The sequence below is a fragment of the Anser brachyrhynchus genome (assembly GCF_964034855.1).
Source record: "Anser brachyrhynchus genome assembly, chromosome: 13".
In the NCBI taxonomy this organism is placed as follows: domain Eukaryota; kingdom Metazoa; phylum Chordata; class Aves; order Anseriformes; family Anatidae; genus Anser; species Anser brachyrhynchus.
In genome coordinates this window covers 20,749,210-20,765,460 of record NC_137708.1, presented here as the reverse complement: position 1 = coordinate 20,765,460, position 16,251 = coordinate 20,749,210, and the positions used below count along the sequence as shown (strand labels likewise).

The window sequence follows — 16,251 nt, the reverse complement described above, 5'->3', positions numbered from 1 at the left end:
TCCCCCCATTTTCAGGCAAGAAGCTGGCTCCGTGTCAGTCTTTGAGGGACCTGGGTCTTGGGAAAGCCCGACCAGCTGAGAACTGCATGCTCCTCACAGGTGAGCAGCCCTGGGCATCCAGGGCATGGTGTAGTCTCAGTATCTTTTTTTTTTTTTAAAGCTGTTTCTTAGCTAAAGCTGCTTCCCTGTTTATGACCAGAAGATGCCTCATTGCAGCTTGTCTGCTTCTTGACCCAGCCCTATTTTTGTTGTTTTAACACCTGTTGTTTCCTGCCTCTGACTGTGCCCTTTGACTGAACCAACTCACCCAATTTGAAACATGCTTCTCTCATACCTGTGCTTCCTCCACAGACTTCATCACAGGTGCTACCATGACTCATAAAAAGGTCTGTGATGCACTGCCCCTCTGCCTGGATGGACATCTTGGCCGTGTCCTCTGAAACCTCCCTATGTCTGGGAGCTGGAACAGATCCTGTGCTTGATTCAGGAGAGGCGGCCTGAACGGTAATGCTTCCTCCTTCCTGTCTGTAAGGCTGAGGTCGTGCCTCAAGTAAAAGCAACTACTCCTGACTGAACCTAGGAGAAGGGCTTTTTGTTATTTCCTACTAATAACTGGCATGGCTTTTACACAGTTCAGTGATGAAAGCTCTAAAATGTGGCTTCGGGATTTTTACCTTGAACTAGACATAGCAAGAGCCCCTCACCTCAAGTATGGGAATGAGGGTGGGGGCTTTGGGGAGCAAGCAGCAAGCAGCAAGCAGATGGCTGAGGGAAGCTGCTGATGAATGCCTTCCTGCTATGTCCTTTTAATTCATTTCTAGAGCCATCACTGAAGCAGAGTTAAAACTTCCTTCTTTTTTAGTAATAAGGGTATGTATGGGCTGTGACTCTGTACTCCTTTGCAGGTCTGAGAGCATGGTAGGCAGAAACTTACTGAATCCACGAAAAATCAGACTTGAGTGAGGTGTTCTGGAATGGACTGGTGAGAAATAGGGGCATGCAAGGGTGATTTATGTAAACCACAAAAGGAAGAAATTATTCACAGAACAGGGAAAGGCCTAAGGAGCTACTGATGTTAAATCTCCTGTGGATTATGGGAAAGTAACCCATTTTAGGGTCTTTATTTTTGTTTCTTATGTAATATCTCATCTTCAGAAGGACTTAGAGCAAATTTCCCTAGAGTGACTAAGCTAGTATCAGAAATTTGGGAAACAAAATTGGACTGGGAAGACTGCTTTTCCCCTCTGTCCCCAACTAGACAGATAAAAGTGGCTTACTTAATACAGGTGATTCAAGGTCATCACCTCACCTTGGAATAAATCCAGTGTACAAATTTTCTTTTTGTTCCAACTCCTATAAGCAAATAAAATATAATGAAGTAAAAGGTTTTGTCTTTTTTCTTTTTAATAGAAAACAAGAAATAGAATTGCAGGGTGAGTTCCTATTCTACTGTCCTCAAAGAAAAGGAAGCAGCATGAGCATGAGTCTCCTGCCTGGAAGAATGAATCCCATCTGGCAGCTTGAGGGTATTCTTTTCTAGTGATGAACCTTTAGCCATTGATTGAGGCATGGAATTGGTTTGGTATCTCTTCTCTCTGAGCACTGTTTCTTAAATGTGTGACTCTGATCAAGACTGACTCTAATCTCTGACTCTTTGGATCAAACGTCATAAAAAATCCCTGTTGTAAAAGCCATTGTTAAGTAATCTCTGAATTGGGCTCACTATCAGTAACAGTGGACTTAGAAGTCTTAAGAGTAGCTATTGTAAGAAAGTTGATGTAGTCCTGTAAAGTACTTTCTCCTACCATTTTTTCTCACAACTTCTTTTCTATCAGGTACAGATCCTTTCTAGAAAGCTGAGAGTTTTAAAATGTCTCTATTTCCTTATTGTCTTATTTCCTTCCCTGTTGTAGCTACTGGAAAGTTCAGTCTCAGAAGCATGATCAGTTTTGGGAGAAAATGCAGAAGTTAGGCTCTTCATAGAGCCATTTTTATCTTCCACAAGACAACAAATGTAGCGGTTAAGAACTTACTCAACTTTTCTATCTCCTGTATTCCTGTCCACAGGTTGAGAGATTGTTATGGTTGCATCTTAGATGTGTGCTATAAATAACCATCAGAAACCAGTTTATTTATCTTCTGAGTGTCGTTCTGCATTATGAATCCTTCAAGGGCACTGCTGCATTAAGAAATCCTGTCTTCTGTTCCCTGGAACAGAGCAGGCACATTTCAGACCTCTAGGAGTTCCCCGCACCTTCTGTTGTGCTGTGTGAATTGTTTATGTAGTTGTACACTAAATAGCATCTGAGAAGGGATATGTTGGGGGAAAAAAAAATCGTAGGAAAGAAATGGCCCTCCCTCTTCTCTGACGATGCAAGTTTTGAAGTTTTGCTTAGACAGCATTTACAGATGAATGGAAAAAGTGGGAGGGAGGAAGTGAGCCAGAGTGCAAAATCCTCTTCAACAGCCTCTGTGCCCAGCGATTCGTGATGGCTGCTGCACCTGGAGTCTGGTCTCTAGAGGGCTTCCATGATTTGTTGTCACAAGCTTAGAAAACAAACACTGTCGCGTGAATCAGGACGTACGGAAGTTTTATAAATCTGGGCTTTTAAGGTCTGAGCCAGCTTTGGAAACCGGCTGAACTATCTGCCACGGCATTGTCAGTGCTTGTACACTTCGTGTACTTCAAAACCACACCCTAAAAACTGTGTCATGTTTTCTTTGTTAAACACATTTTTCTTGTTAAACACATTTACCAAAAAAAACCCCTCCCTCAGCTATGAGGTCAAGTGTGTTGAGAAAACACTGTGGTTCAATATAGCAAATATTGGATACACATCTTCATGCCTGACTCCAAGGCAGGTTGGTGCTTCTCCCAGCTGTTGCAGTAGATTATAACAATCTTAAAAAGTTTGGGATTTGAGTTTTAGTATGAGTAGCCCTACTGTACCTCAAGTAGAGGATATGTTACTGAAATTCTGTGTGCAGGCAAAATATTAGTTTTGGAAGTGTGCAGTTTATTTTCATGGAAAAGCTGTCTATCTGGCAGCTGTGAGAAGCTGACTGTACAGGGAAGACACAATTAAATCCAGTTCTTTTTGATCTTTTTCTGTGTGTAATTTAACATCCATATATATCACAGCAAGTTTAAAACTTTTTTTTTTTTTTAATTTTGAACAGACTATGTTTTATTCACAGTTCTTTTGCAATTTCCAGATAGTCATTAGCAGGTTCCCGTTAAAGATCAGCAACTGCCCCTGTAGCTGTGACTGAAACCTTGAACACAGATTTATGACTAGGCACTCAAGATGCTATTTTCAAGCGTTGCCTAAAAGGGAATCTTTCTCTTGATTTTCTTCCCTTATGTTTTCTTTCCAGCCTTTTCTACAGAAGTAACACAATGAATGTGTGGTTTACACACAACTATCCAGCATGAGTAATGTGCTTAGCATATAACTACACAGGAAAAAAAATGAAACTTTTTATTTCTAAATGTCTAAACCTGCTCTCCCTTGAGTCCTCGGTGTTGACAGGAAGTGAAAAAATGTTCTTAAAGTTGAATATAATTTATTTCAGGTCTGCCACACGTACCCAGCACCATTACGTCTAGCATTGTCACGTGCCATCAACCCATCTTTACTAGTTTATTTCAGCCACTCCTTATCTGATCACAATTTCCATTGTAAGTGTCGTTTGCGCTGTGAGGCCTCACCTTAGCTTTGAAAAGACAGGAACTGCTGGCTGCTCTTCCCTTAAGTGTCCCGCCTTTGTTAGGCGGGTGCACGGAGCTCCTCAGCTGAGCGCCGGCTTAGTTATGCTAACCCTCCCCCGAAAATTAAAAGTAGATAAACACAAGGGGACGATGAGAGCGTAATTACCAGGACAAAAAAATGTTCCTGTGCTGACTAATCTAACTATAAGCTTACGTGCAACTATCCAGCATGAGTAATGTGCTTAGCATTACACAAGAGAGGGGAATGAGGAAAAAAAAAAAAAGCACACCACCCTGCTGCGTTGTGAAACGGAATAACCGCACACAAGTTGTACGTTCATCTCCGTGAGGTGAAAACTCTGTTTATGGGCGACCCTCGGAAGTCTGTACGAGGTTTCGTGGGGGGGACACAGAGGGACGGAGGCCCGAGCCGGCGGGGAAGGGCTGGGCTTGAGGCTGAGGCGGCCACGGTGCTGCTGCTGCTGCTGCCGCCGCTCTCCTCAGCTCTGCTACCGACACGGGGCTAGCTCCGTGTCTAGCTAGCTAGACCGAGCTAGCTCCGTGCCGCCCTCCTCCTCCTCCTCCTCCGTTCAGGGGCGCCGTTCCCGTCCGCGCAGGGGGAGGAACGGAGCAGGGAGCGGCGCGGACATGCGCGGGGCCTTGTTTACCCCGCTCGGCGCGGCCCGGCCCCGCGGCCGGCCGCCGGCAGATGTCGCCCCACGCCCAGGAGAGCGACCCGCGCCCGGTGGCCGCCAGGTGGCGCCTGCGCCCTCCATTCGCTCGCCAGCCGCCGAGCAGCGAACACCCCAAACAATCCCCAGCGCCGCCGCCAAATTAAATAACCTGCCCGCTCCCAGCGCCCTGCCCCGAGACCCCCGCCGAGCCCCCCCCTCCCCGCGGCCGAGTCTTCGGGGCCGGGCCGGGGACAGAGGAGCGGAGCTCCGGGCCCGGGCCTTCCTCGCCGCCTCCGCCGACGGCTCGGGCAAGGTAAGTTAGAAAATGGCGGCGAAGCTTCTGGAAGTTTGGAGGGGGGGGTCGGGGAGCGCGGCGGCCGAGCGGGGCCGGCCGGGGGCCCGCGGTCCCCGGGGGACTGCGGGGCCGGCGCGGAGCGGCAGGCCGGCCGGCCGCGGGGCCTCGGCGCAGCCAAGATGGAGGACGGCGGGGCCGAGCCGCGAAAACACTCCCGGCCCCCCGCTTCCCCACCCCCGCTTCCCTCGGCGGGGAGCGGGGGGGACGCGGGCGGGCGGCGGCGCTGTTTGGGAGCCCTGGAGGGTCCCGAAAGCGCCCCCCCCCCCCGCTGCCCCCTTTCCTTCCGCCGCGAGCAGGCCCGGCGCTCGGCGAGCTAAAATGGAGAACCTCCTTCTCCGCCTCTTCCTCCCCCTTCTCCCGAGCCGAGCAGGGGCTGCTGGCAAGATGGAGGACCGGGGCATTGTGTCTGCGCGTGTGGCGGCGGCGGGTCGGGGCCCGGAGGGAAGGCGGCGGGGCTGGAGGAGCCGCGGCTCGGCTAGGAGGGCGCTGGGCCGCGCGGCCCAAAATGGTGGGCCCCGGGCTGGGCGGCCGGGGGAGGCCGGCCCGGGGGGGCTCCGGCCCCGGGTAGCGCCCGTCCTCCGTCCCGCTGCGGACTCCGGCTTCTCGCTCCCGTGCCTCGGTTCTCCGGCCGCCCAGCCGGGGCAGCTCCGGCCGCCCCTTCCCGGGCGCTCCGGCGGGGGCTGTGGCGGCAGCGGCTACCCCCGGCCGCAGCCAGGACGCGGTCCCGCCGCGCCTCCGCTCACCGCCCCATCGCGAAGAGTTGTGTCCCCCTTCCCCGAATTAAAAATAAAAAATAAAAATCGATGGGGAAGCCTTTGTGGGACTCGCTTTTCCCCTCCGAGCGACTCTTTTCGGCGGCTGCCCGCTGCGGGAAGGAGTTGTGGCGGCTTCCCTTTGGGCGCGATTTATCACTAATCCTTATTATCACCATTTGTCGGGACTTTTCTTAGCCCCGCACAGGGCAGCGGGCGGCTGGCGCCGGGGGCCGCGTGTTGCGGGGACCCCGCTGGGCGGCCGGGGGGGAGGGAAGGGGAGGAGGAGGAGGAAGGAGCCGCTCCGTGCCGGGGGGTTTTGGCGCCACTTTTGTTTTCGATAGCGCTCCTCGGGCCCGGGCCGGGCCGTGCCAGGTAGGCGGCCGGGGCTCGCCGCCTGCTCCCCCCGCGGGAAGGGGCTGGGGGGACGCGGCCGCCCCCCCTCACTCCCCTCTCTCTTTTTCTCTGCACTTTTTATTATTTACGCGCGTTTGAGTGTTTTTCGTCTTCCCTATGAACGCGGGGTGTCCCCCGGGTCAACCGGCCGCGCTTCGCCTCTCAATTCCTCCTTTTATTTATCGCTCGGACCGAACACCGCGAGCAGCGCCGGGCTTTTACCTCGGTGCACCCCGGCGGAACCCACCCGCTCCCCACAGCCGGCACCCCCATAACACCCCCCGGGCCCTTCCTCGGCCCTTTCCCGGGCCGGCCGAAGCCGCGGAGGGCCGGGCCCAGCGGCGGGGCGGGCTCCGGGCCTCCCGAAGTGCGTCACGGCGGGGCCCGCGCCGCCGCCTCCGCCCGCCGCTCGTTGGCCGGCCCCGGGCGGGAGGCGGTGGCTCCGTGCCCTCAGGGGCTTCGGGGTCGGGCGCTGAGCGGGGCTGGGGGCTCCGGGGGGAGCTCTGCCCCACTCCTGACTCGTTCATACCAGAAATAGGCCCTTGGGAATAACTTTTCCCCCTTTTCGTACTCTTCCCCCCCCCAATCCCTTTTCTAGTTACTTAGTGCGCCTCCCGGAGTATTTGTCTGCTGTTGAGCTGCCTGGGACTCAACCAGCCAGCCTGCACGTGGATATTTTGCTCTCCACAGGTAAATAAATACCAGGAGTGGTTGTGCAATTGGCGGACCTTAATCTTTGCCTTCCTGGCCTTGCCTGCTCATTAGCCCCAACTCTCATCAGCTTTGCGGTGATGAGTCACGGAATCGCGATGCCCACCGCGGCTGGGTACCCCTGCCCCGTTCCCCTACAGCCCCAAAAGCCCTTCCCATAAAAGCAGGGCCAGGAGGCAGCCACCATGTTGGTGGTGTCAGCTGCCTTCTTGCCTTGGAGCTGGATGGGCTGGAATCCCCACACTGTTCTGAGGAATTAAAAAGTAAGAAAGCTTCAAAACTACAGGAGAGAAATAAGAATTATTTCCCATTTCTAACAGATCCTGTTTTCTGACCAGGGAGGTTCTTGTGGGTGATTTTTAGCAAAACCAATCATGTTTTGCTTTATTACCTACAGGTGGTCTTTAAGCAATCTGTGAGGGAAACCTGTGCCCTTATATTACTTTTTTTTTTTTTGCTGTTGTTTGAATTAAGCTAACTATGCTGAACTTATCGTTGGGTAAACAAACAAAAAGTAGCCATGGAAATGGGGGATGGGAGACTCTGTAATTTTCCTGTGAAATTTCCTAGCACTCAGGTATCTCTCATGTTACATACTTGTGCCAAAGTTGTGTATATGGATTTTTTTTGTCCATTTACAGTTTCTGGAATATGATGTGAAGTCAAGTCAGTAAGCAACATTAGGGCTTGTTAGTCTTGTATTTAGAAGACTAGTTAAAATTTATCTAGAGGTCTTTTCTTTTAGACATAAAGTCTTGATGTTTCACAACTGAAAGTGGAAATTATTGGTTTGAATAAGTTGGTTCAAATTAATATTTGGATATTTTAATATATAGAAAATACTTATTTGAGATCTGTGTAGTGACAAAAAGTTGGTTGCTTCCTAGCTTATTAAAATACCTCGTTTAAAGCAGTTGCTGTGTTACTTGATTAGAGAGAATTCCATTTTAAATATAGAAATATTCAATTAGCTGGCCATTAATCTAACTCAAATTCCACAAATACGTCACATTCCTGCTTTACATCTTAAAGTATTTAAATCATAAATGTATGGAATGAAATAATTTCCACTTGGAAGGAGTGTAAATAATGAGCAGTCTCCTTAGGTTTACCTTCTTTTAGTCCAATCTATCAATGGCAACTAAATTCTTTTGTTTTGTTTTTAAAGTAATCTAGACAGATTCTCTTGAATATTACATGCTCCTGCAGTCTTGTGGAAAATAGCTGCAGGCTACAAACCACTTGAAAGTGAATGCTCTTGTTGGTGGAAGCAACTACATTAGACTTAGTCAAATCATGGAATGATGTTAGCACGTCAGAGTGTTACGAACTTTGTTAGATTGTTCTTTGTCATTCAGAGTTGAAATTTAGGATGATTTGTCATTTGTCATTTTCATTTGTGGTGATGCTGTCTCAGTTGTGTTGCTGCAGGCAAATATAAGAGAGATTAGGGTGTTTTTTTCTTTTTTGGCATTTGTGTGCCAGCATAAGCAGGCTGGATGTTTTACAGAAACCCTAAACACTTCAGTTGCTCGTTCTTGTCAAGTGAATCCCCAAAAGTAAGCAAATATTGTGCTGGTTACTTTTGTTTCTTGGTTGTGTTCCTGGAGTGTTGCGTGTTGTCAAATGAGATGAGGTTTGTAACTCGGCATGATCTCTGCCTACGGTGTGACCATTTCTTCCACGAGTAATTTTAAAACTTTGGAGTATATTTTAGGTGTGAATTTCCAGAATGGTACCGTCCGTCTATTTTTGGGTGAGGAATCAAGAAAACATATTGGGAAAGGGATGTGTTGTGGATTGTGTCTCTGTCAGCTAGATGCTGTTATTTCTAAGAGCTTCATCTGCTTCAGTAATTGTCTTGTAATGGGAAGAAGTGATTGATGGCAGCCATCAATGTAACAGCTTAATATTCTTAAATAAGCCCTGCTCATTTTCCCAGTATCACTTAATGTATCTATGTTCTGAAAACTTCAGCTTCCTTATTTGAGGGTCATTGACAAAGGAGTGGAGAATTTATTGATAACCTAGCCCTTGGGAAACTGGTAACTGGAGCTTTGGCTTGGGAAATTGGAAGCTTCTGGAGCAAGCCCTGGAGCGCCACAGGGCCGCGCTTTGGCCGCAGCACTTGCCGTGGTCTGGGAAGGGTCTCCGGGGGGGAGGCCATGCTGGGGGGGCTCTCTGAAGGTAGGAAGTCCCGAGCTTTTGCTTTGGCCAAGTACATTTGGGAGGGAGGACCTTCGGTAAGCTTTGCGGTATTACATCAGTGTAGCTGAAGCTCTTGTGCTAGTGTTTTGTTTTTTTTTCTATAAAGGTTCTTTCCGGAGCAAACTGGTTGGGCTCTTCCACCATTCTTTGAGCAGTTTTCGTGTTTGAAGACCAGTCCAGTGACTTCGATTGGGTTTCTTTTTGAGAAAAATCTGTTTTTGACAAGGCTGGTGTCTGTGGTTTCAGGGTGAGCCTTGAAATCTGACGTGACTTTTAAGAACGTCAGATTCCTACTTCAGAGTGGTACAGGGAGATCTGTTTTGAGAGTTGGAGATTCAAAATGTGCTTTTAGTCGTATGTTATTTTAATTAGGAGTTGTTTTCTTTCAATTCAGTTTTCTCATGTTGTAGTTCATGAGAATCTGGTGAAGGTGGATTTTTTGGAGAGTAAATATGAAGCTTCTGAAGAAGGAAGGCCCTCATGTAACATGGACTAATTTAGGTTTGATGGTGACTTGGGCAAGCTGGGAAGCTTGAGGGGCTCTTGTGTGACTGGGGTCTGTCTTGTGGAAAATGTTCTACTACTTGGGTATCAATGCAAAAACTGTGTTGTCCTTTTGTGTTTTTTTTAGTTTGATGTCCAGGATTACTAAGACTAAATCCAAGCCTCTAAGTTTAATGGGTTATGCCGTTGAAGTGTTTCCACAGTATGTACTCTGTCCCTTTTTAGTATTTATGCATCTCCAAGTTGCAACACTTTCTATTAAGAAAATCACATACCAGTGAGATATTGGGTAGAAAAACAGACAAAGTGAAAAAGTTCTCTTCTTTCATCTTACTAACTTATTTCCGTCAACTGATCAGAGCTGAGGAGAGATCTGGCACCCAGTTTTTGAAAAGGGGATGCAAAAAATTTGATCCAAAGTTTTTCACAGGTAACCCCTTGGCTTTCATGTGGCAATTAGCTCTTTTCTAATCCTTACTGGCTACAGAGCTGCATGGAGGAGCGTGGTCTATTTTTAAACTTATTTATCCCAATCTGAGTCAGAACCAAAGTGCGTATAGAACTGCATTTGTATGCAGTTACTTCTTGTCTTATTATGACTTCAGAGGGAAATTAAAAGTTAGCTGCCATGTAGATGTTTTATCCGTGTATGTATTTTATTGTCTACTTGGTACATTTTTTTATTCTTTGACTGTGTAGTTAGCTCTAACTTCTCCTGTGGGAGGTGGTGGTTGTTTTTTTTTTTTTTTTTTTTTTTAAGAATATGATTAGAATAAGTAGACATGAGAAAATGGCATATATCAGAGGGTTGGTTGTGGTCTGTGAGAAATTAACCACAATACCCACCCAAAACCAAGTATGTAGAGGAGAGCATGCCTGGTTTTGGTGGATTGGCCCTGTGTTTTCTTACAGCTTTGATTCTGATGGTTTATCTGTCCTGCACTTACACACCCTCGTTCATTTCACTCTTCTATGCATCTGTTTCACTAAAGGTTAGTTACTGGGTAGGAGAAGGGAGGTGTGTATGACAGGAGGAGTTTGGTGGAAGATTTGTTCCTTACAGCAGCTTTTCATAAGCGCTTCTGTGCGGCTTCTGACAATGGGAGTATTTTTGTGTTGGTTCCCATTGTTTCAGGGTTGATAGGGCAAGCAAAATTTCACACGCTTGCTTATGATGATTCTTGCTCGTATTGTGAAGAGAAGTCTCAACTGAGGTATTTTACCATGTAATACATACCTCTGCAGTGGTTTAGATTGATGCGAACAATTAGAGCTGGAGTCCGAACTTCAGGGTTTTTTATTGGCAAATCATGAAAAGAGATCAAACATGCATTTCAAAAAAGCCCTAAACCTTTCCAAAAGTAGTGGCTACTTAAAAAAGAAACAACAGACCTTAGGAATGTGTGCTTTGTTCTGCTGGGATTGTACTCCAGAGCAGGCTTGGAGGTTTTGCCAAGGTTTGGGGAGATGTTGCTCAGCCTGCGGGCAGTGAGGGAGCTGCTGTGGGGTGGGCGTCCTTCCCGGGTGTGCCTGTCCCTGCTGTGCCCCTTTTCAAGGGGTGCTGATCTACCTGTCATCACACAGTAGACAGGCCTTTATATGGTTGTTTTCCTACTGCTTAACATGAGCCATCTGCCTGGAAAGACGTGGGGATCTTGGGTTTGGAGGTAACATTACAGCTCTTGGTTATGGCTGAATTGCATTTATTTTTTTTTTTGTGTAACGTAGGATTTCGGCCTGAGCTTTATGAGACAACACCTCTCATTCAGCATCTCATCTGGGAAAAAAGGCTGACTTTTACTCTGTTTGCAAATAAGAATAAGAGGTTTAAGATGAGGCTTTTCATTCGTGTGGTTACCTGTAGGTAAAAATCCCAGTTTATCCCTTAAGGAAGATGAACTCTGGAAGTTTGGACCCGTATCAAGTCTTAGTAAGCAGATAATGTGCAAGTAATATAACTGGCTGGTTTTATTTGGGAGAGTGTTCAGCATGAGGGGAGCTTACATGGAGTAGGGGTGTGATTTGAGAGGGAATATTCAATGTCCATATTTTTATGCTATTTTTGTTACCCTACTATGGGCAGTTAAGTATATAGATAGCCAAAGGGTCCTAAAAAATCCTGTGAGTAGTAAATGTCAGAAAAGCAGTTTTCTAGTTCATGCAGCATGTGTCTGAGGTGTCTAGTTTTTAATTTTAAGGTGATTTTATGTGACATGAGTCCTGGAACAAGGTATTTTGGATAGTTATGGATACAGTGGCCAAATAATTTAATTTGTTTGAGTAATGAGACTCTACATCCTGACCCCTGGCAGTAATTTCCATTTCACTTCTGATCTTCCTAGAAGCAGGCAGCCGAGTAATTATGATGTTTTCTCCAAGGAGAAAAAAAATGGAGAAACTTGATAAAAACTCTAAAGCAAGGATGACAAGTGACTGCAGCCTAAATATGGCCGTGCTATGCTCATGACAGGCAAACGGGAAGGAAAGTTGATACTGAGTGGCTGCTTCCATTTAAGTCAAGTTGAAAATGAAGGAGTATGATCTTCATAAGTTAAGATTAGCAACGTAAGTCATTTAAAATTTTGTTATTTTGAACTCTTTAGGTATGAGAACCACATTCTTGCAGGAAAGTTCCAGTCTGGCACGCTGCCACGCGCTGTTCTATTTTTATCATTGCTCTAGGTACCTTTCTGAAAACTCGATCCAAAATACTGTATTTTTATCCCCCCATAAAACCAAGCTTTGCATTGTGAATCGGCAGTCGCTTCCTGGAAGCATTGGCACAGTGGAATACTGATGTGTTTTAGGTGAGGGGACACAGGCTGAGGGAAGGGCCCTGTGGAGGGCTTGGCCAGCCTCCTGCTTAAACCTGTCCTCCTCATGTGGGACTTGGGCTGCTTGGGTTCTGAGCTCCTCAGAAAGTAAAGCTTCCCGTCTCTTACAAATCATACTATTCTTATTTGGAAAGCCCAAAGTTGTCTTGCAATACCTGCAAGATTTATTCCCTGCTGTATGTTTGGCGAGTATTGCGTGATGATGGAGGCTTGGGGAGCTAACAACTTGTTTTAGAGCCGATTGTGTTTTTTATTGGTGATTATTGAGAGAAAAGGAGAGAAATAACTTCCAGTGCCCATCTTCCTCTTCCCTTTGGTCACTTTTTCTATCTTTATTTTTTCCCCTGCTGTCCACCCTTAGGCTTCAGTACTGTGCTGTGACAAGGTCTTGCAGATAAAACAACTTCTCCTAACCGAGTTGCCTGTTCACTAAAGCATCGTTCATACACCAATCAAAATGATTCTTTAATACTGTTTATTGCAGTTTTCATATTTAAGCAGTGATATTTTTATTCCTTCTTGTAAGTATTATTTCTAGAAATCTACAGTTCATTGGAAACTATGGTAACCAGAAAGGAAAGCTGCACAAGTAGCTGTTGCATCTGTGGTATAGGTCTGTCATTACTTCCCTAATAAACTAATGGCCAAAAAAGGTGAAACTGGGTTTTAGCATATTGATTTACAAAACATGGAAAGGGTTTATTAAAGCAAGTGCTTCAATGATGGAGGGAAAAATGCTTTTTTTTTCTTTCCCTCTAGCATGTGCTGCTGGTTTACATTTGTCTTCAACGTTGCATGTTTAAACTACTCTTGTTTTATTAATTGGGCTTCCATTCAGCATTGATAAACATTATTTCTGGACTGCTGTGTTTATATCAGAATTTGTTTAATTTTTAAAAAGTTTATCAGTTACAATGTACTGCTGATGTAGCGACATGCATATGCCATATTACTGCGCTACTGTGAAATAGAACGGATTTTGTAAACTAGAAACCTGTGACAGTTTGAAAATCAGAAAAAATCAGCCTTTAGGCATTTTATTCCTCTTGCTGCACTGCATCGTCTTTCTGGTTATACTGCTCACTTTCTACTCACCAGTGTGATAGTTTTATGAAAGTTAATAAAGCTCTGTGCTTAGAAGAGAGTCTGTGCCTTAGAGCAGTATTGTTGCTGCAAAGCAAAAATTTACTAATTTGGCAAGACAGACAAAAAAATGACAAAATGACAAAAACATTAAAAATTTTCAGTTCAGTAACAGTGGATGGAAGAAAATACAGTAAGTCATTCTGTTCCTATACAGTAGGTCAGGCATTAAGATTCTTCAAATACAATAACAATCTCTGTGAAACTTAATTCTGGGTTTTTCTTCACTTTGTGCCAAGGGGATGCAAACTACATTAAGCATACCTTGATTTCAGAACTGGTTGGGGAAGTTTTGTTTACAGAGTGGATTAATGTGTTCATGCGTAATCCTGCAAGTGGGCTTAGCCTTCCTCAGTCTCCACCAAAGAGGAATGTGGAAAATGATGATTTTTTTTTTCTTCTGGGTGCAAGATTGCATCTGTGTTCTTAGTAGTTTGGAGATCTAGGAGATTTAATGGAGTTTTTTAGTTCTTTTTCAGTAAGCATAATTTGAGAATATGTAAGGAATTAACATGTAAGCATCCTAGAAGGTGAAGTAGGATTACCAGGTCAATACCACGGAAATGGGGAAGATAGAAGAGTGTAGGAATGTGTTGATGCTTGCTGTAGGACCATTTGATAAGTGTGTTCTGTGTCCAGATGCATCACCTTCACCCTTCTGTTTCTGTTGTGGCATATGTTGGCATTGAGCTGCTAGCTTCATCGAGTATAACTAACGGCTTTTATGTAAAGACCGAACCATGTCCTATCAGGTGTGGAAGGTGCAAATGTTTGTCTTAAATGTGTAAGAAAGTTAAGATTTGACCACCCTTCTGGTGGGATCTGGTGGAGGAGAGAAACCAAGCTAGCAATCGATTGAAAGCAGAGCTGTTCTTTAATGTAAGGAGGGTGTTGATGGGTGGTTGCTGGAACTGACGCGGTAAGTGGGAGCCATTTCAGAAGAGAGCCCCGCCTGCGGAGTTTCCTTCCTTCTCTTCCCCTCGAGTAGAGCTTCACCTCCAGCAGTAGAAGATGCAGGCAGGTCAGTTTGGTGGCCAGGTGCCACTAGCGTAGTGATCCCAGTCCTGTGCTGTGGCCACGCGTGTCTGTGCTTCCTGTGTGAGCCCATCAGGCATGCTGGCTAAAGGAGCTCTGCTGAACAACAAGAGAGGAGTTTCCTGCCTGATTAAATCCCTCTGGAGTTGCGAGGTGCTGCCCCTGCGTGAAAGGGCACAGTAACTTGGGCCAGCAGGAATAGTGATTGAGTGGGGCCGTCCCTTTCAGCACCTGGAAGCGGTGTCTCGGCTCTCTGCTCAAACCGTAGTGGGAATGCTTTCAGTTAACTGTAGGGCTGCACAAATAAAACTTGGCTCCCACTGTCATCTACCTTTCTACCTGCTCATACTCTTGAAAACCATTTGGGCTGTATGCCAGTTGCAAAAGTAATCCTATAATCTTTGCTGTGATCTTCCTTTTATCTTTTTTTGTCTGAAATGTTACACAGTCTTTAATAGATCAGTTAGAGCTCTGCAAGGATATTCAGGACCGCTGTTGATTTGCATTAATTTATGCAGGCAGGAAGATCATGTACGTTTTACTTTGCTTTCAGTCTGCACACTGATGAGAAGTTGTGCAGGTGCTGCTCGGAATGAGGCAGAGGGGAGAAGAGAAGATTTAGGAACATGGAGGCATTGGGAACATGGAGGCAGGAACCCTCCTCTCTACAAGGTTTTCTTCCAGCCTTGGCGTGGTTAATCAGATGCAGTTGTGAGAACCCTGCTAGACCTCCTGCTTCAGTTGGATGCTTACCAGCCTCTTGTGGTTAGATCTCATTAGGAGCCTTTGCACTCTTGAGTTTTCTGTGGTTTATGGAAGCTGCGGTGCCAACTCTGTACTTGAGGTCTGTCGTAGGTCCACGTTTTGTAAAGAGGCCATCAGGGATCGCCCTTTGTGGACTATCCTGTGCATTGATCTTGCGTCCTATTCTCCCAGATCATCTTCCCAGCTTCGGAGTTTTGGGGGCATGCTGAGGCTACATGTGTCGTCTTCAGGAACATCTGACAAACCAGATACGTTTTTTTTTTTAAAAAACAAAAAAAAAACAAAAAACAACAAAAACAACAAAAAAAACTTGTTCGTCAGAGATGCTGAGAAGTAGGCAAAATAATGCCTGAACATACTTCCTTGCCTCTCCTCTACCCCTCTTTAGGCTCAGTTCAGAGCAACTTGTTCTCTTCCTGCTGTTGGAAGAAAATTTGCAGGGCATTTTTTTTTTTGACTAGGTGGGATCATACTAGCTAGAATATTATGCTTTTCTTTTTGTGTCCAGGAAGAGCTTCACTGTTAATTGATCAGGAGCTATTGCACAGCAATTGCTTAATTCCTCAGCACTTCAGATATGAGGAAACTGGTCTGCTTTAGGCAGAAGCTGTGATTTGTTGAAAATAAGCTTCTTTATGAATAATCAAACTGACAGCTATGCTGTAGGCGGTGTGTTTTGCTTGGTGAAATTGTAGTCTGGTCAGAAATAGACAATAGAAAAAACACATGTACAAACTATTGGGAGTTTTGTAGGTCATTTTCAATTGTACAGAGGGTTATTGAGGTTCAGGTGGTTCACTACCTGTTAAAATCGTGTAACCGGTTGGAGTAGGAGTTCCTTTTTTGGTGTTGAATCTGTAGAAGCAAGTGAGCATGGCTGGTGGGCATCGGTTTCCCCCAGTTCTGTAGGTGCTCCTTGGGAAGACGGCTGTGAATATAGCTGCGATTGCCTGATCTATGTCAGGTTCTCTTTATTGCTTTTAAAATGTTTCTGTGGGACTTCCCTGCTTGGAGGCATGCCAAAGTGAGTGTGTGGGAAGACTTAATACTTGCTGCTTACATAGCATTTTGTATGTTCAAAGTCATCTGCAAATATTAACTAATCTTCATTTAACACTTGAGCCTAATTCCTGTCACTATAAATCAGTAGCAGCCAGTTATG

General features: G+C 45.9%; 1 protein-coding gene across 8 annotated transcripts in view; it reads left to right on the top strand.

The window, feature by feature from the left end:
• The first annotated feature begins 4,466 nt into the window (after positions 1-4,466).
• The window catches only part of STAG2 (STAG2 cohesin complex component), a 74,944-nt gene continuing 63,159 nt past the window's right edge, over positions 4,467-16,251 (top strand). For 3 of the 8 annotated variants that reach the window (XM_080553272.1, XM_080553275.1, XM_080553273.1), the window contains exon 1: positions 4,470-4,699. The gene's annotated coding sequence lies outside the window, so the exon portion shown is untranslated. Of the gene's footprint in view, positions 4,700-4,827; positions 6,580-6,605; positions 6,864-16,251 lie in introns of those variants that run through there. The other 5 variants (XM_080553279.1, XM_080553278.1, XM_080553280.1 and 2 more) reach the window with 4 other exon arrangements.